General features: G+C 40.6%; 1 protein-coding gene across 3 annotated transcripts in view; it reads right to left on the minus strand.

Annotated features, from left to right (window-relative positions):
- Positions 1-15,445, minus strand: part of RC3H1 (ring finger and CCCH-type domains 1) — an 82,955-nt gene extending 67,510 nt beyond the window's left edge. Inside the window, exon 1 of one of the 3 annotated variants that reach the window (XM_027868382.1) lies at positions 15,414-15,445. The gene's annotated coding sequence lies outside the window, so the exon portion shown is untranslated. The remainder of the gene's footprint in view (positions 1-15,413) is intronic. The other 2 variants (XM_027868383.1, XM_027868381.1) reach the window with 2 other exon arrangements.
- Positions 15,446-21,725: the final 6,280 nt, after the last annotated feature.

Below are 21,725 nucleotides of genomic sequence, written 5' to 3' on the forward strand. Positions count from 1 at the left end.
CCTAGAAAGACTTGCAGTTCACGCAAGTAAGCAGAACCAGAACACCACAGTAACAGTAACATTGTGCAAAGACCGACTTTTTAGACTTAGCTCCTCTGAGAAATGCAATGATCCAAGACAATTCCAAAAGACTCACGATGGAAAATGCTACCCACATTAAGAGAAAGAATCATGCAGTCTAAATGCAGGTCGAAGCATACTATTTTCTCTTCCTTTTGCTTTTTTGTTTTTTCTTTTTCATGGTTTTTCCCTTTTGTTCTGATTCTTCTTTCACAACATGACTAATGTGGAAATGTTTAATATGATCATACATTCATAGCTTATATCAGATTGCATGCTGTCCTGGGGAAGGGGGAAAATTTAGAATTCAAAATTTTATAAAAGCTAGTGCTGAAAACAAAAAATTAATTAAAACTGAATAAAATAAACGTAAAATTAAAAAAATTAAAAATAAAAAGAAAGTGGTAAACCTAATTCAAGAAATGGATTCCTTGAATACTAGAACAGACCAAACAGAAATAAATAATCCCACAAGACAGCAGGAAATATTAGAACAAAACAAATTTTTTTTTCAAAAGATAAAAACGTAAGATATTTAAAATAAAAAACTAACTTGCAAAATAGGTCAAAGATAGTTTAAAATTCATGGGACTCTTTGAAAATAATGGAAACAACAATAAGAGCCTGGATACTACATTTCAAGAAATCATAAATTAAAACACTCATATATGTCAGAAGACAAATATAGAAGGAAACCATCTTCAATCCTCCAGAATGGAGTTCAAGTACCAGCTATAGCCATAGAAGAACTGGAAACTTCTACTAAAAACAAGAGATCTTGGAATACAACATACTGAAACACAAAAGAGACAGGATCACAACCAAGAATAACTCGCCCTGCAAAGCTAAGTATAATCTTATAAGGAAGGAATAAAATCAACCTTTCATAGAAGACTTTCATGCATTTCTGATGAAAAGAGTAGAGCGAAGTAGAAATACTGAAACATAAACACAAGAGGTCAAGAAACCTAGAAAGGTAAAATTATTTAAGCAATTGACAGGGACTGTATGAAGAGAGAAAAAAGAAGGGCGGGTCAAAGAACACGATAATGCACAGAGGAAGGAGATAGAACTTGCTATTTCTCATAACTGGGGTACATGAGGAAGAGGTGAGCAGAGTGGACACCAGATGAAACTCACTCTTAACTGAAAGAGACAATGGAATGGCACACCCCTACTTACACACAGTTTGGTACAGTAATATATCCAACTCACAGAAAACAGAGAATAAGGAGTAGGGAGAGGGAGATAAGTCACAAATAAAAACAAAAACACAAAACACGAAACACAACTAACCCTCCTAACCCTGAAGTAGAGTAAAAGGGTTTTGTTTTGTTTTGTTTTTTAAAACGACAAGAATCTAAGAGAATGCTTTAGACCGCCTCTTAGACAGCTGGGGAATGACTCTTTTGGCATATGAGCATAATAGAGTGTAATATTACTATACCATAAAAAAAATGAAATAAATTATTTCAGAGAATCCTGAATATTAACTGATGCAAAATTAAGTGAACATAATTAGGGAAACAATTTGTAAAAGGACAACATTATAAAGAAAAACCCCTTTGACCTCTGATCAATTAAGTAACCAACCACATCTCCTGAGGACTCATGAAAAGCCATAGTAAGTAATCCATCTCTGGATAGAGGGGTGATGGACCCAAAGTGCCAAAAGAGAGATATATTTAGTCATGGCCACTATGTGGATTACTTTTGCTTAACTATGTTTGTCACAAGGTCACTGGTTTTCCCCCCTTTCCTTCTCTAGGCTTTTTAGTCAGGAGATTGCAGGGGGAGAAGCAAGGGATGCCTAAATCTTTTTTTAAATGCACAGAAGGCTATATACACAAAGCAGGACAGTTTTTAAAGTAATGTGGGTAATTTAAACTTTTTTTTTTAAAGCAATATACAACCTATTTTGTGTTCTGCTATGTATATAAAAATATACATTTTGGGTGTTTAAATTTTATTTCTAAATTCTGAAATTAAATAAAACAAAAAAAAAATCACCAAACTATACATACTCTGATTGTAGTAATCATTTCTAGGCATAATATATGTGGATAATATATGTATCTCTCTCTCTCTGACACACGGCACATACTTTTCGACCTCAAGGAGATGACAGAGAAAAGGGGTCTCATATACACAAAAGTTTTATAGTAATACTTTTTTTTTTTATTAGAAAAGAACTGAAAGAAAAGTGGGTGTCAAATGACTGGGTGATAACTGAAAAAACTGTGGTATACACACTTCTCTACAGTGTTCAAGGCATTGGAAGCGTTTTGCTCTTTTTGGAACCTTGTGCGCCAATAGCTCAAAAGTAACAGCCTTCCAGGAACTTCCTAAGGGGTTCATGATCACAGGTTGTGAGCATAGAGCACTGGGTGGGGGACAGCTATGTCTGTAAAACCTATGTGGGTTACCTCACTGTATAAAAGGTTTGTTATTTTCAATGTAAATCTGATTATCAATAGATGTTTTCCTAAGGTTAATAAAATTATCTTTGATTCCCAAGGCAAAATTTAACAACCTCAGGTATTCTCTACAAACGTAAATGTTGAATAACATGAAATTTTGTTTCTGAAGAACAGAACCAAGTCTTGTGAAGAGCAAGGTGAATGCCTTGTTTTGTAAAACAGAGACCATAACTCTTGTACAACCTACCTCACAAAGAGCAAAGTGCTCTGTTAATGTTAAAAGGCTACAGAATAAGAAACGTTATACTATATGCAGGAAAGCCAAAGATCTGAAGTAAGAGAGCCTGAGTCTGAGCCTTTGGTCTAGTACTAGCTTATCGCTTTAAGTGACTTACATTCCCTGGGCCTTTATTTGCTCACGTATAAAAATGAGTAGGCTAGATGAACTACCAAGTCCTCTTCAGCTCTAATTCTATGACGCAAAGCCAGAAAACCCAACATTAACCAGTAATAATTAACCAATAATACTACATGATTATGAATCTTGTAATGCCACAAAGCTGCAGATGACCCAAAGGGCATGATGTACACAAGTAGGCTGATGCACAAATTTCCCATGATTACCTATGTACAAAGAGAACCATAAGAGATATCCTTCAAGAAAGATTTTATCAGAAAAGAAAGTGAATTAGTCCTACATAGTGAGAGCACATGTTGTACAGTGTGTTCTATTTCTACCACACTCTTATCTCTTCTGCCTTTATAAGATAAACTCCTTTAAGTCATTTATTACCAGGTGCCTCCATTTCCTAAATCCTCTTCAATCTGGCTTCTGACCTTACAAATCCAGGTGTTAAAAGAAACCTATACTTAAAAATTTTCAAAGAATTCCCCTTTCCTTAAATTTAACAGGAAATTCCCCTGAAAATGAAATTCCTGGTGTAGTTGCGAAGTTTATAGTTAGATATATAAACATTACAATGCCCTCACCATACTCATATGTATACTTTAGAATAGGGGTAAGGTCTGGACCTGTGATTTTACTGATACAGTGAAATTCCAGGTGAAGAAAATCCCTCTGACCAATGCTGGTCAGCACCTTATCTACAATTTCTAGTCTTAGAGAGTGGCCTAGGGCAGTGGTGTCAAAGTAAAATCAAAATGGGATCCACTAATCCATACATAAGGATCCCTGCAGGCCACATGTTGACTTAAATTTTAAAATGTAATATTATTTGTATTTTTATTTATTTTGTTAACTAGTTCAGGCTTCACTCTAGGAGTGTTAGGGACCCTTGATGGGCTGCCTATTTGATATCTCTGGCCTAAAACACTAAGAGGCTAGGCAATTTGTCCAAGAACACAACATATGTTTGAGGTCATACTTGAACCTCATCACATCTCTTTTGGTTCTGGGGTCAGCTCTTGATCCACCATGCCATGTTTACTTTCTGTAAGCACAAATCAGGACCCATAATATTGCCACTTTTAAAAAGAAGCCTAAGCACCGAAAAATATCTTGAAAAGATTTTTTAAAAGGGGGGGGGGGGGCACCTGTGTTTCAAATTTGGGAAACACTAACAAAGCAACTATTTGGAATTGAAGACAAAAATTTACACTATAACCCGAATAAAACCCAAATATAAATTGGTAAACAATGAAGCACAAAGACAAAAGAAAACTGGCATGGGTTATCAAACCACACTTTGGAGAAGATTATGTCCCACGTATTTAATGTTTTTTGTAATCAATTCAATAAAAATCTATAAAATAACTACAATGTTGAAAGGACTATACTAGGCACTGGAAAGAGAAAGATCAAACTGAAAAAGCCCTTTGGTAGTGTGATGAGATAGGGGAGAAAGTAAGAGAACAACATGTAGACAGTAAACCTAGAGCAATTTAAAGAGGGAGAGTGCACTAACAATTGGGGAGGAATTATGCAAGAGATGAGGGGCAGCCCGATAGCTCAATGGATCATGTGAGGCCTGGTGTCAGCAAGAGAGTTCAAATCTGAACTGAGACACTTACTAGCTATGTGACCCTAGGTAAATGGCTTAACCCTGTTTGCCTCAGTTCCTCACTTGTAAAATGAGCTGGAGAAGGAAATAGTAAACCACTCCAGTATCTCTGCCAAGAAAACCCCAAATGGGGTCATGAAGAGTTGAACTCAACTAAAATGACTGAACAACAACATGCAAGAGGTCGCTTCCGGGAAGAGCTTTGGAAAAAAAAAAAAGAGAAGAGGAGGAGAATGGATTCCAGCTCTGAAGGATAGTTTGAATAAACACCCAGAAGAGTGCTTAGAGCTTAGTCAGACATCAAAGACACCAAGGTCATCCACCCCATCCCAGGCCACTGCCAGCCATTCTGACTTTTGTCTTCCCCCTGGACGTCTATGACTCTGGAAGAGAGTGAGACTCATGATTTTGTGCAACTCTGATATCACTGGTCCTATCCAAAAATAAAGGTCAAATAAAAACTTTCTTTTTCTCCTAAATATAATTTGCTTTACATGTATCTTTGCATGTTGTGTCCCCCCCCTTAGACTGTAAGCTCCTTGAGGGCAGGGACTGTCTTTTGCCTCTTTTTTCATAGGGACTGCCTTTTGCCTTTTTTTGTGTGCTGCCTTTGGTCATTTAGCACAGTGCATGGCACACAGCAGGTGCTTAATAAATGTTTACTGATTCTTTGCTACTATAAAAACTGCTAATATTTACAGCAGTTCTTTTCGTGGTGTAGAAAGGCAAGAAAAATAAAGAAAGTGTGAAAACTGTATTACAATTTGCATTCAGAGTTCATCAGTTCTTTCTCTGGAAGTGGATAGCATTTTTCATCATGAGTCTTTTGGAATTTTCTTGGCTCACTGTATTGATCAGAGTAGCTAAGTTTTTCACAGTTGGCCATCATTAAAATATTGCTGCTAGCACTTTTTGTGGTGGCTAAGAACTGGAAATCCAGGGAAAGCCCATTAATTAAAGAACAGCTGAACAAGTTGTGGTATAAGACTGTGATGGAATATTACTGTGATATAAGAAATGGCAAGCAGGATGATTTCAGAAAAACCCGTAAAGACTTACATGAACTGACACAAAGTGAAGTGAGCAAAACCAGGAAAACATTGCACACAGTAACAGCAATGTTGTATGATGAACTGTGAATAACTTAGCAGCTATTATCAGCAATACAATGATCTAAGACAATCCCAAAAGATTCATGCTATGTGCTTCCAAAGAAAGAAAGGATACTATCTGAATACAAACTGAAGCATGCTATTTTTCACTTTCATTCTTTCATTCTTTTTGTTGTGGTTGTTGTGAGGATAAAATGAGATGATATTTGTAATGCACTTAGCAAATCTTAAAGTGGTATATAAATGCTAGCTAATGAATGTGAAAAATTAATTCCCTGAAGTGGTCACCTGTATTTGAAGTTATAGTCACATAAAATATGATCATTTATTCTAGCTTAGTTGTACATATGTAGTACAAATTCAAATACTGTGACCACTTCAGGGAATTAATTTTTCACATTCATTAGCTAGCATTTATATACCACTTTAAGATTTGCTAAGTGCATTACAAATATCATCTCATTTTATCCTCACAACAACCACAACAAAAATTAATTACGATCTCCAAACATCACCGTCATACAATGATGCCTCAAAAGCATGGACTTGGATAAACAAGATCTGTGTTTGAATAAGGATACTGGCTCTGCCACAGTCTAGCTCCGATTATGGGAAAATCATGACCTAGAAGTCACTTTCTATTGTAAAATAAGTATAAACATACATGCTGCCAACTTCAGTGGTACTGTGTCAGATGAAATGTGAAAGTGCTTTGTAACCATTAAGCACTCACTACACCAATAAGCTATCACTGTATACTGTTCTGGCTTCTAATCTCTTATAGGCTAGGGAACCAGATTAAAAACTTGAAGCACTGTGACAGAGATATGAGTAGTAAGTTCTGAGGAAAGACCTGTGGGGCCCTCCTATGAGTTTTAACATAAGCTTGAATTCAAGGATTTTAATAACATCTATTTTCTCTATTCAAAGGTCTTTTCTCAGAGGCAACTAGGTGGCACAGTGGATAGAGCATTGTCCCAGGAGTCAGGAGTACCTGCATTCAAATGCAACTACAGACACACAACACTCACTAGCTGCTGGGCAAGTCACTTAACCCCAACTGCCTCACCAAAAAAAAAAAAAAAAAAAAAAAAAGGCTTGTTCTCCTTATTTCCTGGTTTAAGGTTGTATTCCAGATAAGTGAAAGGTTATTGTAAACTATAAATGAAAACCCAATCACCCTGCTTTAAACCCTATTCTGTTAATTTGGCATTAGCTTTCCAATAAGTGGTCATTTATAAATACCCAATGAAGTAAAAACCAAAAAAATAAAAAAGGGAAAATAGAAAAGATATGACTGGTTTTCATTAGTGCTCTAATCCATTTTCCACAAAGCTGTCAAACTGATAATCCTACGGGTCTGAATATGTCTTTGCCTCATTCAAAAAGCTCAGTCAGCTCCTTATTGCCTCTAAGGTAAAATACAAGCCTTTCACATTCTGGTGCCAAGCTATTTTTCCAGATTTATTTTACTCTTCTGTACCTAATTCTATATATACAGTTCACCCAAACTATTTTCCCCATATACCCTTGCAGATGGTTTCCCCCCTCCCCTCCCCTTCTCTCCTCCACCTCTGTCTACCTACCTCTCAGCAGCCCTAGCTCCCTCCTTCAAGGCTCAGGTCAATGTCTTTGCTCCCGATCCCCCTCCTCACCAATTAGTGCTTTTCCTTCCCAAATCCCAGAAACCCCTTTGTATAATGCTTTGACTTTACTAATTAGCTCATATACCATTGCTTCCTGGTAAAATGGAAGTTCCTTGACAGCAGATGCTTTCGTTTTAGTCTCCTCTCCCTAGTGCCCAGAATCCACAGAGAATGCTTAATAAATGCTTCCTGAACTGAAGCCATTCAAATGACTCATCCTTTAATTACTACAATGCTTCAATAACTTGATGAGATCACAGATCTATAGACATAGATAGACTTCCTCCATTCCTGTACCACCGTACTGGATCCCAACTCATCTACAGTCTCCAAGTTCTGGGTCAAAGAACAAGTTAAAAAACAAACATGCAATAAATGAATAAACAAGATAACTTTTTATCAGTACCAAGGATTTAAAATTTTCTTTCATATAATCTTACAAATGCCGCCTGGGATGGCCTCTGAGTCAGGGGACCATGGATTCAAGTCCTAGCTCTTGACACATACAGGCTGAGTAACTCGGACAGGTTACTCAGAGGTTCGAGGCCCCCAGGCAACTCTCAAACTGTAAACTGCATAATCTGCTACAGAAATGTTTTCCTCTTTGGGAGTTTCCTACACAATGAAATCAAAGAACTAGACAAAAACAAATGATTATTCTTGGGTGTCCCTAATAAGGAAATACAAATCTAACATCAATTCAATTCAAACATTTACCAAGCACCAACCACGTATGAGACACAATAACAGAAATAGTAATGATGGTAATACAAACACGAAAAAGGCAAACAGTTCTAGCCCTCAGCAAGCTTACATATGAGGTCAGGATTGACAGGAACAAAAAGACATTCAAGCAAAATACACTAAGAATATTGGGGAAAAGAGCAAATAACTTTCAGGATGGGAATCAGGAGAGGCTTCAGGGAAGAAATGATAACTGAACTAAGTCTTAAAGCATGTGTAAAAGAAGTGAGAGTGTATTCCTACCATAGGAGCCACCTACAAGAATATATGGAAGATGAGAGGGGAGACAAGTAGTCTAGTACAGCTAGAACAAGAAGTATGTGAAGGAAAGTAATGTGAAATAAATATGAGAAGTAGCTTAGAAGTAAACCATAAAGCACAACAGAATGTCAAGATGAAGAGTTTGTAGTCTAACCTACATAATATTAACAAGAGCTGACATTTATATAACTTTAGATATTTGTAAAGTGATATAGCATGCACACTATTCCACTCAGTCATCGACACGATCTTCTGAAGGCACAGGTCTGACCCTTGTTCACTCCCCTACTCGATAAAGACTAAAAGCTCACCTACTGGAAATTCCACAATGTGGACAGAGTTATGTTGAAGTGGAGTAGGGCTGCCACTGTTCTGCCATTCTGCCCAGTAACTGTGAGCAAGTCCTTCTACTCTTCCATCAGTCCCATGCTTATTCTCCCACTACCACAACTCTAGTTCAGGGCCTCCTTATTTGATAAAAAGCCTAGCTGCTCCCCACCACCAACTAGAATCCATGCTTTATACTACCTAAACAAACTACCTAAAACAAAGGTCTAATCCCATCACTCCTATACTTCAAAGCATTCTATGACTCAATTCTTTTTTTCTTCTGTGACTTAATTCTAAAGGATAAAATACAAACTCTTTCCATAGGATATTCAACACCTTTGGCTCTGATCTACCTTTCTAGCCTTATTTCACATTACTGCCATTCATGTACTCTATTACTCCAGTCAATCTTAATTGAATTTTCCAATTTTTTCTTTCTATGAGTTGCAGTATAGCAGCAAGACTTAGGTTCAACTTGATGATCATCAGTCCTTTCATGATGAAAAATGCTCTCTACCTCCAGAGAGAGAACTGATGAACTCTACAGAGTGAAGCATGTTTTTTTCATTTTATCTTTCTTGCCCTTTTTTGGCAATATATTTTGCATCACTTCACAAGTATGATGAGTATCATATTGTTTACCTTCTCAATGGGTGGGGAAGGGGCTGGAAGAAAATCTGGAACTCAATAAAAAATGACTGTTGAAGTAAAAAAAATTTAAATAAAATTTCAGTTAAAAAAAAATCAATCTTTAAACAGGGCTCTGCTAACCAAGAAGCCTTATGGTATAAATACACTGGTTTAAAAAAAATCTGGCTATTATTCAAATAAGCAGTACATTTCTTTAGTGGTACAGTGGATAGTACTCTGGACTCAGGAGTTAGTAAGACCTGAGTTCAAATCCTGCATCAGACATTTGTACTCACTACTTCCTGGAAGGAAAGTTACTTAACTTCTCTCACAAAGTAGAATCAAATGAGATGAGGCAGCGAGGTGGTGCAGTGGACAGAGCACCATCACTGGAATCAGGAGAACCTGAGTTCAAACCCGGACTCAAACACTGAATAGCTGTGTGAACCTGGGCAAGTCATTGAACCCAGACTGCCTCAAAAACAAAAAGAATCAAATGAGATATGTGAATTACTCTGAAAACCTTGTTATTTAAATGCTAGATATTATTAATAACTATCTATGACACATTTATAGAAAACTAAGCTGCTGTGAGAGCTAAGGCACCTTGTAAAAATACCTTTAATAACAGGAAAACTATCTTTAACCAAAGTTCACTCTGCTTTTCGTTACGTGATATACAAGGTATGTGAGGCAGCTAGGCAGAGTGCTGGGCCTGGTCAGGAAGGCCTGAGTTCAAATACTGCCTCAGACACTCCTAAACTGTGTGACTCTGGACAAGTCATTTAAACTCTGTGCCTCAACTGTAAAATGGGGATAATAATAGCACCTACCACACAGGTTGCTGTGAGGATTAAATGAGAAAATATTTGTAAAGTGCTTTGGGAACTTTAAATTTCTATATAAATGCTAGTTATTATTGATATTAATAGCTGGAAGGGACCTTAGAAATCATGTCCAAGTCCTTTACAGTTGAAACATGAGGCCTTGAAATTAACCAACTTGTCCTCCTAGGTCCTCTGGATAGTGAACAAGTTTCAAATCAAGATTCACTCGATGCTTATTCATTAAGTGTAGTACTAGTGTATTTTGTAACACGCAATAGGTAAGGAAATCTTTATAAGAACACTAAACACTGCATCCTTAAAAAATGGCAAAGGGAACAACAGATTTGTTTAAGTTATCAAATATGAATTGATTCTTCAAGGAGAGCTAAAATATAATTTAAAAATCTGAAGGTTCCAACTTGTTTCCATAAGATAATTGAAAAAACAAAAATAAATGTATCCAAAAAGAATTAAAACTACAGTAGTGTCTATCTACTAAACACACTGGCAGAGAGGGGCCTTGAGAATTCTGAAGTGGTCTTTGAGATGCTTGATATAATTATATCCCATAAAGCAGCATTTTTTTCTTCAGTCTCAATTATAGTCTTTCAGTCTCTACTCTAATTTCATAATGATGGCACCTAGAGATTTTAAAATGGCTCCTTCACAAGTTCTTGTCTCAAAGATACTCATTCCACTACCACAGTGAAATGGTATTTGTTTAGCACTTTGAAAGAAACCACAGAAGTTCAAAATATTATTGTATTTATGAGGAAGATACTCTCTCAGGCAGAACTGATAAGACTGATATATTGCTAAAACGCTAACAAACATCAAAAGAATGTTACCATGTTTACTTATTTTACATTTTAATAAGTAATCCTTTAAAAATTAATGAGACAAAATGATTACTTCAACATGACAAAAATGTGACCTTCTTAATTCAAACAATGAAAATAGGATCCAATTCATTACTTGGGCCTACTGGTTATCATTTATCAATTTTTTGACCAGGTCTTAAAAAAAAAAAAAGAATGGATGAAGATACTGCTGTCAATTAACATCAAACCTAAAATGACTAGGGGCACCAAGAACACTTAAACCCTAAATCTATATATACTATAATATCCACAGCTAAATGCTAGAATTGGAGATAGGAAACTAAACATACTTTAAATCAAGTTTATTTTAACAAGTGATGATCCTTAGAAAGACTACAATTAAGAAAATCCTTGCTGATGAGTCAATTCCTGCACAGTTGCAGAGGCAAGACAAAGATTATAAAGGGTCCTAAACCCAAGGAGTGACTTGTACTCTGAGAGATTCCACAAATTGACTCAGTATGGGCTAACCGAGAGACTCAAGTCCAATTCACTGACGAGAAGTAGTATGATATTTCAGGAAATATCAGGAGTATGATGCAGTCCTAGAGCTTAAGTCTGCAAATATGGGTTCAAATCCTACCTCATACTAAACTGTGGCTCATGGGCAAGTCATCTAATCCTTTGTTTCTTCATCTGTAAAATAAGGATAACAACACTTGCAGTATCTACCTCACAGAATTATTTATTGTAAGCAAAGCACCTTGCAAACCAAACCAGAGTCCCAGGTTAGTTAAATGGCACCCTGTCCTGAGGCTTACCATTTGTCAAAGTATCATTTTGTCAGACCCCATCATTTACTTGCAAGGGACACAGAAACAGGCATAATTGGTAAAACAGTGGCTAAACCTCACGGATCTCATAAAGAACAAGACAAGCACTCCAGAACAATCCATTAGCTTAAAGAAAAAGCATATTTTGGGAGCTACACATTCCTATATTTTAGCAGGTCAAAAAAAAAAAAGCCCTGAATATTACAAAAAGTTTTTATTTTTATATTACCTTTTAAAAATCCTGTGGTATAGTAAAATACTCCTGTGGCATAAAAGTGATTATATAACAAATGAAGACTATGAAAATTTTATAGTAAATCACACAAATACATGTAATATGAATTTCACTACAAAATTCCCACTTCCTGAAAAGCTTAAAAATGTTTGTGAGTGCATGTATATGTATATATATACACATTATATATATATATATATACACACACACATATATCATTAATAAAGTAACAATCAAATCTATCAAAAGTACTTCATAGTGTACTTGTAAAGCAATAAAATAGGCACTTAGAACAGTCAAGTACTGGCAAATTTGACTTAATATATCAAATCAAACAAAATTCATTTTCAATAAAGAACATGCGTCTATGGGTAACCTTGTGTACAGATACCCTATTCCTATCTTTTCATCTATAAGTGTCTGTTTCCTGAAATATTAGCACGAAAAAAGAAAATTTGATTCAACCTATGGAGAAAACTTACTAAGTAACTAGAAGATACCAGTTGGGAAAAATCCTAAGTGAAATAACACAAATATGCATTGATATCACAGTTGCTTATTGAGGTCACATCTCTCAATTTTGTATTTCCTTGATTTTGTGTGCACGAAATTAGCCCCAAGTTAGATAGAGACCCAGACGCAGACCACAAAACTGTGGAACAAAAAAAGGAAAAGAATTTATGACAAAATGTAGTAAGAAGAATCCCTTTACGATGCCTGACTATCAATCACAACATCTGCATTACAGGTTAATAAGCTGCACAGACAGTCTTGGGAAAATCATGTAACCTTTCTGCACCTTAATTTCCTCCTCTCTTTAAAATGAGAAGATTGGACTACAGGGCCCTGAGGTTTCCTCCAGTCACGGTCTGAACACTTTAGGATATAATGCTTTCAAGGGGTAAAACCTGAACTGAAATATAGGCATATACATTTAATCGTCACCCCTCAAATAACATAGACTTGTAGAATATTGGAGGAGAGATAGCATTGAGATGGATGTATCTCTATGGCAATTAATGGACCTAAACTGATTTAGTTTAAAAAAATCATGATTTTGTATTATATATACAAATGAGTATTATTTGTATTATATATACAAATGCTTACAATGAGTGCTCTCAATATGAGAGCGCTACCAAACTTCAGGTCAAAATTACTTTGCTTATTTAAGTGCAAAAACAAAATTCCTACCACAATTGGCTAAAGTTGTTACTTATCAGGTAAATTATCCCCAGTCCAACACAATTAGATTTTATTTCCAAAAGACCCTAACCTTGTATATTTCTAAAATGGAATGTGCTGCCTACAGAGAGCCAGAGTGGGTTGCGGATAAAGAACTGTCTTTGGATGCAAGGATTCTTGGATTCAAGTTCTGCCTGATACAGACCAGTGGTGATGAGGAGGGTGAGCCATAACTTCTCATTGTCCTAAGTCACTAAGACTTGAATAGTTACAGAGGAGCTGTAATCTTCGTTGGTGGACAGAGTTTGCACACTAATTAAATCACCAGTTTCACCCCAAAAATAAATAAATAAATAAATAAATGAATGAATGAATGAATGAATGAATGAATGAATGAATGAATGAACAAACAAATGACAGCAAGATGTGGATAGCAATATCCAGTACTAGGATAGGACCTCAACTGAGATGAAATACATTATGTGAAAGATTTGAAGGGAATTTATCACTTTCTTCAAACCTCTCTCAGTTAGCCTAAACAACAATATTTAGAAATGAAAATAGAAAATACTCAATTGAAAAAAGAGGCATAGATTTGCTTTGCAAAACCATATTTACGACAGCAGGAACTAAGTACAAGTGTTCAATGAAAGAGTAAAAAAATACTCACCTTACATTTAGAGGCACAGAATGAAATATTTAGGCCAGGCCAAAACAAACAAACAAAAAAGCAATGAGCTATATTTTAAATCCCCCAAAACCACAGTAAGGAAGCTCAGTTTCAAAGCTAATACTGAATTGCTATTCCCCAAACTGATAAGAATTCTTCACTGTCAATTCTTGTAAATGGTGATTATGGATACATATGCTGGAAAACAGAATACTGATTTAACTTTAAAAAATGAAAAACACTCTTCAGACATCAATTTTCAATGACAAAAGGTCTGAGTCCCATGCGAGTTATAATGTTAGAATCCAATACATGAAAGGTGTTAGATCATAAATCTTGCTTTTAGGACAGAAATAAACCTCTCTGGGGCAGAGGAATGCTACAGCAATGTCTTCCTTTGATGTATTCAAGCTCCCTTAACATCAGTGCCTACACTTGCAAACCAAGCACAAAATATCACAGGGATCCTTTTCTTTATCTCCATAAATGGATTAAAATGGCTGAGCTCCTAAAAAAATTAGATATGGTGGAAATGGAAGCTATAAGATGGAAAGATTAGAAAGATGGCACTACAGGACAGAGCAAAAACTGTCATACTGCCATTTCTGTTCGCAAAATTCTTACTCCAAAAAAAAAAATTAATAACCTAATTGTTTCAGGAAAAAAAATAATCCACCCAAATCAAACATCCAGATTTCAAACCAACTCTGTAAGAGAAAGGATGGCATTGAATGATTCTAGGCCAAGTACTGAAAAGCAAAATCACAACACAATTATTAGGAGCCAGAAGGGCAGGAGTTGTATTCCTGGATCTGACCACATGTGTCTTGGAGAAATAGACTCATCAGAGGGCTGGGTTTTTTCTTTCTTTGACAGATTTAATGGCATTTCTTATGCCACATGGGATCATCAGTCCAAAAGAAAAAAAACCGTATTTAACGGGGGTTCGGTCCTTTTTGTTTTGCACACGTGACCGTGCTGCCGCCAGTCCTCTGTCATTTTAGGGCGTAAACACCGTAGGGATGCTCCAGGAGTGCCCCACTCCCCACGACCCCGCTCTTCGCTTACCCAGGGCCCACAGGATGGTGGGCAGCTAAGGCAGGGATGCCCCGCTCCCTGACTCTCCCCTTCCCCACCACTCGGGAACACCGCCCCCCTCCAACCCCCCACCCCCCTCCAAGCTCAAGCGGGGAGCCACCGAGGGGCAGGGGGAGAGGAAGCTTCCAGGGGACCCCCGGGGAGGGGGGCAGACCGAGGCGGCGGCTTCTGGCCGCGGCTGCGGGGTCATGGAGGGACGGGGCATTTCCAGCAGGTCCGAGCAGCCCCCAGCCCCAAACAATCAATCACCCGATCAAGGAGCCGTCGAGTCCCGGGCTCCCCACCGCGGGGTCCAAGCGCCCATCCCGGGAGGGCCCGCAGACGCCCGCCCCGCGGCCAGGGCGGAGCCCAGCCCCGACCTCCCTGGCCTTCCCAACCCCTCCGGGCGGCGGAGCACTCGAGGCCGGCGGAGGCCTGAGGCCTAGCAGCGGAGGCCCAGGCCGGGAGCGGAGCCTCCCCGAGCTCGCCGGCCGCGTCCCCCATTGTTCCCCTCGCCCGCGGCGGCCTCCTCCTCACTCACCGCGCCGGTCCGAGCGGCAGCGCCTCTCAGCTCCGGGCCCCCGCGGCCGCCGCCGCCGCCGTCACGGTCCCCGCCGCCGCCGCCCCCGCTGCCGCCGCCGCCGCTGCCTCGGACCCGGGCCGCCGGGCCACGGCCCCCGCCGCCGCCAGCGCCGCCTCCCAGCTCCCACCTGCTGCTGCCGAGGCCGCTCCGGCAGCAGGGGCCATCTTGTTAACCAGCTCTTCCTGCGCCGCCGCCGCCTCCCCGCCGCTCGGGGTCCTGGGAGCCTTCCTCTTTCCTCCTCCTCCTCCTCTTCCTCCAGCTGCAGACGCCGCCGCTGCCCCTGCCCGCCGCGGCGGCTCTGGCCCGAGACCCCGCCGCGGCTCCTCCCCTTCCGAGAGGGAGGGAGGAGGAGGAGGGAAGGGGAGGGGAGAGAGGAGGAAGGGGGAGGGGTGGGGAGCGAGAGGAGGGAGGGGCGGGGGAGGAGAGCCCAGGCGGGGAGAAGGAGGAGGGAGGAAGGAGGAGGGAGGGGAGGGGGAAGAGAGGAGAAGGAAATGAGAAGGGAGGGAGGAGAGGAGAGGAGATTAGAGGGGGAAAGATGAAATAAGGGGAGAGGAGAGGGGAGAGAGGAAGGAGGAGGGATGGAAAGGGGGAGACAGAAAAGGGGAGGGATGGAGTGGAGGGGAAGAGAGAAGAAAGAGATGAGAAGGGGAGGGAGGAGAGGAGGGGGAGGCAAGAAGGGGAAAGGGGAGAGAAGAGGAATGGGAAGGGGGAAGGAGGAAGGGAGAGAGGGAGAGAGGAAGGAGGAGGAATGGAGAGGGGGAGACAGGAAAGAGGAGGGATGGAGTGGAGGGGGAAGAGAGAAGATGAGAGGGGAAGGGAGGAAAGAGAATGGAGAGAAGGGGAAAGATAGAAGGAGATGAGAAGGGGATAGAGGAGGGAAGAAGGGGAGAGAGAAGGGAGGAGAAGAGGGGGAGATAAGAGGGAGAAAAAGGAGAGAAGGAATGGGGAGGGGGAGGGGGAGGAGGCAGGAACAGAGGAAGAGAGGAAGAGGAGGGATGGAGAGGGGGAGACAGGAAAGAGGAGGGATGGAGGGGAGGAGAAGAGAGAAGGAGGAGATGAGAAGGGGATAGAGGAGAGGAAGGGGAGGGGGAGGGAGGAGAGGGGTAGAGAGGGAAAGAGGAGAGAAGAGGAATACGGAGGGGGAGGGAGGGAGGAGGAAGAAGGGGAGAGGAAGGAGGAGGGGAGGAGGGGGGGGGGGGAGGGAGGAGAAGGGGGGGGGGGGGGGGGGGAGGGGGGGGGAGGGGGGAGGAAGGGGGGGGGGGGGGGGGGGAGGAGGAAGAAGGGGAGAGGAAGGAGGAGGGATGGAGAGGAGAGGGGGAGGCAGGAAAGAAGAGGGATGGAGGAAAGGAGAAGATGGGAAAGGGAGGAAAGGAAGGGGAAAGAGGGGAGGGGAGGAATGAGGGGGAGAAAGGAGGAAGAAAGAGGGGAGAGAAGGAAGGAGGGTTAGAAGGGAGGAAGATATGAAACAGGGATAGAGGAGGAAAGAAGGAGAGAGGGGAGGGAGGAGAGGAAAGGGAAGAGAAGAGGGGGAAGGAAGAGAAAGGAATAATAGGGAGGGTGAGGGGAGAAAAGAAGCAGGAAGGAGGAGGGGAGAGAGGAGGAGAGAATGGGAAAGAGGAGGGATGGAGGGGAGGGGGGTAGAGGAAGGGGAGAGGGAAGGGAAAGAGAGGAGGGGGAAAGAGGAGAGAGGAGTAGGGGGGAGAGGAAAGAAGGAGGAGGGATGAGGGGGAGAGGAGAAAAGGAGTGAGAAAAAAAGGAAGGCTAGAGAGGAGAGGAAAAAGGACAGGGAGTTGAGAGGAGGAAGGAGAAATGGGGAGGAAGAGAGGATAAAGGGAAGAAGAGAGGAAAGAGAAGAGGGAGAAAGGGAAGGAAAAGAGAGAGGGGAAAGGAGGGGAAGGAAGGGAGGGGGAGAGAGAAGGGGAAGGGAGAGGGATGGGGAGGGAGGAGAGAAAAAAAAAGCACTGAGTCACTTGGGATCCCGGCAACCCTCACCTGGTCACGCTCAAACACACCCGTGGCCAGGGAGCCGCCCCACCTCGACCTCCTTTGACCTAAGGGTCCAGAGCCAAGTGGAAAATTGGGACGCGTGTGTTGATGTTTTTAAAGCTCGCCCCAGTTCTGCAACCGGCTCCCCGGCCCCCCCCATGATTCTGGGGCACTCCCCCCCATGATTCTGGGGCACTCCCCACCCTGACAGCTCTCCACATGCACACTCCCCAAATCCCTGCTCCCCCCTCCTCCAAACCCTGCTCTCACTGCCCAGCCGAAGTGGAAGCCTGCGCCCCAAAACCAAAGCTGAATAGTGAAAGCTCCTTCCCCCAAGTGGCTCGCTCCCCTGATGCCTATTAAAACGGATGGGTGGGGGAGGCCGAGATTGTTGTGTCGAGCGTAAATGCGGGATGACTCACGATTGATAAGGCTGGTATGATTGAGTGTAAGAGTTTTTTGTTTTTTTTTTAAAAACTCGGGAGTTTTAACTTCTTGGCAAGAATTAAAGCAGGCAATAGAATTACTTGAAGTCTGGTCCTTTCCGGTACATGGTGTATCCTGGGTCCTAGCATAAATGGTTTCCTAACTGAGGCCCCTGTGGGGGATCGGCCCCGCCCGCCCATCCCCATTATCAAAGCCTTCAACTTTCCTACCTAGCATTCTAACCTTTTTACCTCAAGTCTTTGCCAAGAGGAAAGTGATTTGTTTTTCTCTACTTCTTGCAATGCCCCAGCACTAAAGCCAAGTGTACTAAATGCCTGTTTACCTATCCTTGAGACACAAACATCCCATCCTTCAATAAGCCCTTTTCCAGATGACTTTTTGATGCCCTCCAAAACACTCCTAAGAGGCGGCCAGAAGGCCTGTCGATGCCTTTCTCTTGAACAACTGAGCTTTTAAACTGGCTATAGAAGGATTGGGCTATATCTTTTTTCTCAGCCCATTAAACTGCCACGTTAATCCTACTGAAAACCTTCCCAGGCTACTACCGAGAGGTTAGACTAGCATGTGCTTTTTTTCCTCCTGCTTTCTCTCCTCAGGCAACTGGGCCTCTGCCCCCTGCTAGGAAAAACAGATTAATCTGTTACTCCTGCCTTTTTCCTCCTCCTCCCTCCTTCTCACTCCAAGGGAACCTTCCATAACAGAAGGCTTCAGCCGGTGTTGCTAGGCACACATGCCAACTCTCCCTATTTAGGGAAAGCAAGTCTCTCACCCAACATCTCTTTGAAGCAACCTTGATAATAAAAAATTTTAAACCAGCTAACAAAGTAGGACACCATTTCGTAGACCCACCTCACAGGCTTTTATCAAAAGTTATTTTAAACTTAAATTTGTTTTTCAGTTATTCCCACCCAAAACATGCCATTAAAATCCACTGAGTTTAATAATGGAGGGGTTTCCCAAATTCATTTTCGTGGTGTAGACCTGCACATAGCCTTTTGTGATACACTCCAGTTAAATGAGAAGTTTTACAGGAATGCAAGTATCATGAATAGTTCTGGTCAATCTCACCAAAAAGATTTTCTAATGTCAAAGTTTTTATGTGAAAAATTATGATTATTTTTTTTTTAAGTTTAAAACTGGGCTGCATTAGAAATCACAAAGCCAGTGATCTGATGGAATTACTTTTCATTGAGTAGGGTGCATTTTTTTTGCATACTGAATAAACTTAGCTAATTTTAAAAGGAAAGATTCAAAGCGTTGTACTATTAAGAAGATAAAGTTGACAGTTGAAACTGGTCTTTCTGTAAGGTTGATAGACTCCAATTTTGGTTGTGCTCTGTGCTTTAATCTCTCCTTCAGGCAGGTTTGGCAGGATGGATGCAAGAGCAGCTTGGGAGAAAATGATTATAGTATTTATAATAAAAAATAATCCTGTGATGCCTAGTTACATGCTCTGGGCTCTCCAAGAAGTCCAGGGTTATGAGATTCATGAGAGAATTTGTCCCTAATGATTTAGTTTATTAAGAAGAAAAATAATATGGTTAAGATGTAGATTATACTGGGTTTTATTCCCAAACTCTTTACTCAGTCTAAGAAATATAGCTGGTAATTGCAGTTCTCTTTTCTAAATTTGTTTTTTATATATTTTTCAAATTTGTCCTTTTATATTTATTATATTTTTCAAGGGATTAAGAGTTTAAATGTTATCTGGGTGAAAAAGTATATAGTTAATATAAACTTTAATAAGAATATTTATAAAATATGGAGAAATCCTAGGCTATCAGTACTTTTATCACAACTTATTAAAACTGGACTATTTTTCCTTTTGTTTGTAAATAATGAAATGTATGTGGCAGGAAATCAGAACAATGCACTCCCATTCATATCTAGAACATACAGATAGATGGATAAATAATATCAATTAGTGAATCAACAAACATGTATTAAGTGACTGGACACTATGCTAGGCACTAAGGATACAAATACAAAAGTCCCTGCTCTCAAGGAGCTTATATTCTACGGGTCAATAGGACGGGTTCACTGGATAAAGACAGTGATTGGGGGTGGGAGAGAATGAGAGGTCACCTTTAGAAGGTCTTCTTGAGTACCGGCCTTGAAGGGAGCTAGAAGGATGTGATCCACCAGAGGGATGTGAGGAAGGAGAATATTCCAACCACAGGGGGACAATCTGTGCAAAAGCAAGGAGGTGGCAGATAAAATGTCTTATATAACAAACAGTTTGGCTAGAAGTCAATAATACTGTGTAATGTGGCCAGAAAGGTAGGCTCCCAATGCCAACAAGTAGAGTTTGCATATTATCCTCAAGGCAATGAGTAACCCTCAAAGCTTCTTGAAAAGAAAAGTGACGTGATCAGACCTGTGTTTTAGGAATATCCCTTTGCTGGAATGGATTAGAGTAGGGAGAACTTGGATGCAGGAAGGCCAATTGAAATAAGGTGGCTGTGGACATGAGTGGAGAGCAGGGGAGTTTGAGATATATAATCAAAAAGACTTGGCAACTAATTGGATATGAGGGTAGGGGAGGTACAGATTCGGGAGTCATCTACATAGAGATGATAGCTGAATTCATGGAAAATGATGAGGTCACTGAGATGGTCTCAACCCTTTAATCAACCTTCTTTAGCACAGCTTCAGTTAGCTTATAGTTTTGATGAGGGCTGCTATATATTGGAGAAAGCTCTGGGACCCGGGTGCCTTGTGCCTGAACATGGGATTATACGAGGCAGGCACAGACTGGGGAGAAGATAGCAGTTGTATAGCAGGAAAAGCAGGCTTATGCAAAGGAAGAGTAAGCAATGTGCATTTGGAACAAGTCCAGTGCAGTCATATAAAGCAGTGATTAGAGACCAGCCAGCACAAATCTGGAGGAAAGCTAAAGGGAACTCAGTGGATTACACAGGGTACCCTGGTATGGCATGACGATTCTGGATCTTCAGCAAGAGGGAAGCTGGCCCCAGCGCATAATCTTTGCTCTAGACTGGTACCCCAAAACTAAAACAAGAGAAACCCAAGAGGAAGGTGCCATTGGACGGACCCTGAGTGCCATCACTGGTCCTATCAGTTTCAACCAAGTCCTAGCAAGATGGCAGAGAAGCAGAGAAATTAAAGAAGTTGATCATGACCTGCTGGAGGCATGGTCTACATCTCCATGAGAAAATATTTACCTCCCTGTTATTTGCCTTCCTATTGCATCTTCATTAAATGACCATTGATTTTGGAATCAGGTGTCTTTTATATGATTTCATATTGAGGTTGTATTATTGGTAAAGACAAGCTCTGGTGTGGAAGAGTTAATAAATAAACACACACACACACATAGAACCTGGGATCCTAGAGTCATGTGGGACCCCTAGGGGAATCAAGGTTATAGATTAACCTTTCTTAAGCCTCAGTTTCTGCATCTGTGAAATGAAGGGGTTGGACCAGATGGCCTGCAAGATCCCTTTTAGCTCTAAATCTATGGTCCTGTGTTTACATAAATGATCAATTATAAAGCCATCCAAATTATCATGTTGGTTCATATTTATAAATGGCATGTCTAATCTGAAAATAATTCTTCTTTCATATCTCTCATCCCTGTCTTGTGATCCCCTCACACACCATTCTATGGGCCCTTAGTGAAAAAGGTGGACAATTATAAAAAGTCTCAGTGTGTGAAAAAGAGATATTTTAAAGGACAAACTCTTAGTGATCATTTAGTTCCATTCAGTATTTTCATTATTTCGTTCAGATGAAGGATGTCATAGAAAAATCAGCAGGTTTTGCCTTTGTTATTGATGTTCTATGATTTTCCATTTTAAGAACCAAAACTAATTT

The sequence above is a fragment of the Vombatus ursinus genome, unplaced genomic scaffold (assembly GCF_900497805.2).
Source record: "Vombatus ursinus unplaced genomic scaffold, bare-nosed wombat genome assembly UNPS02014789.1, whole genome shotgun sequence".
In the NCBI taxonomy this organism is placed as follows: domain Eukaryota; kingdom Metazoa; phylum Chordata; class Mammalia; order Diprotodontia; family Vombatidae; genus Vombatus; species Vombatus ursinus.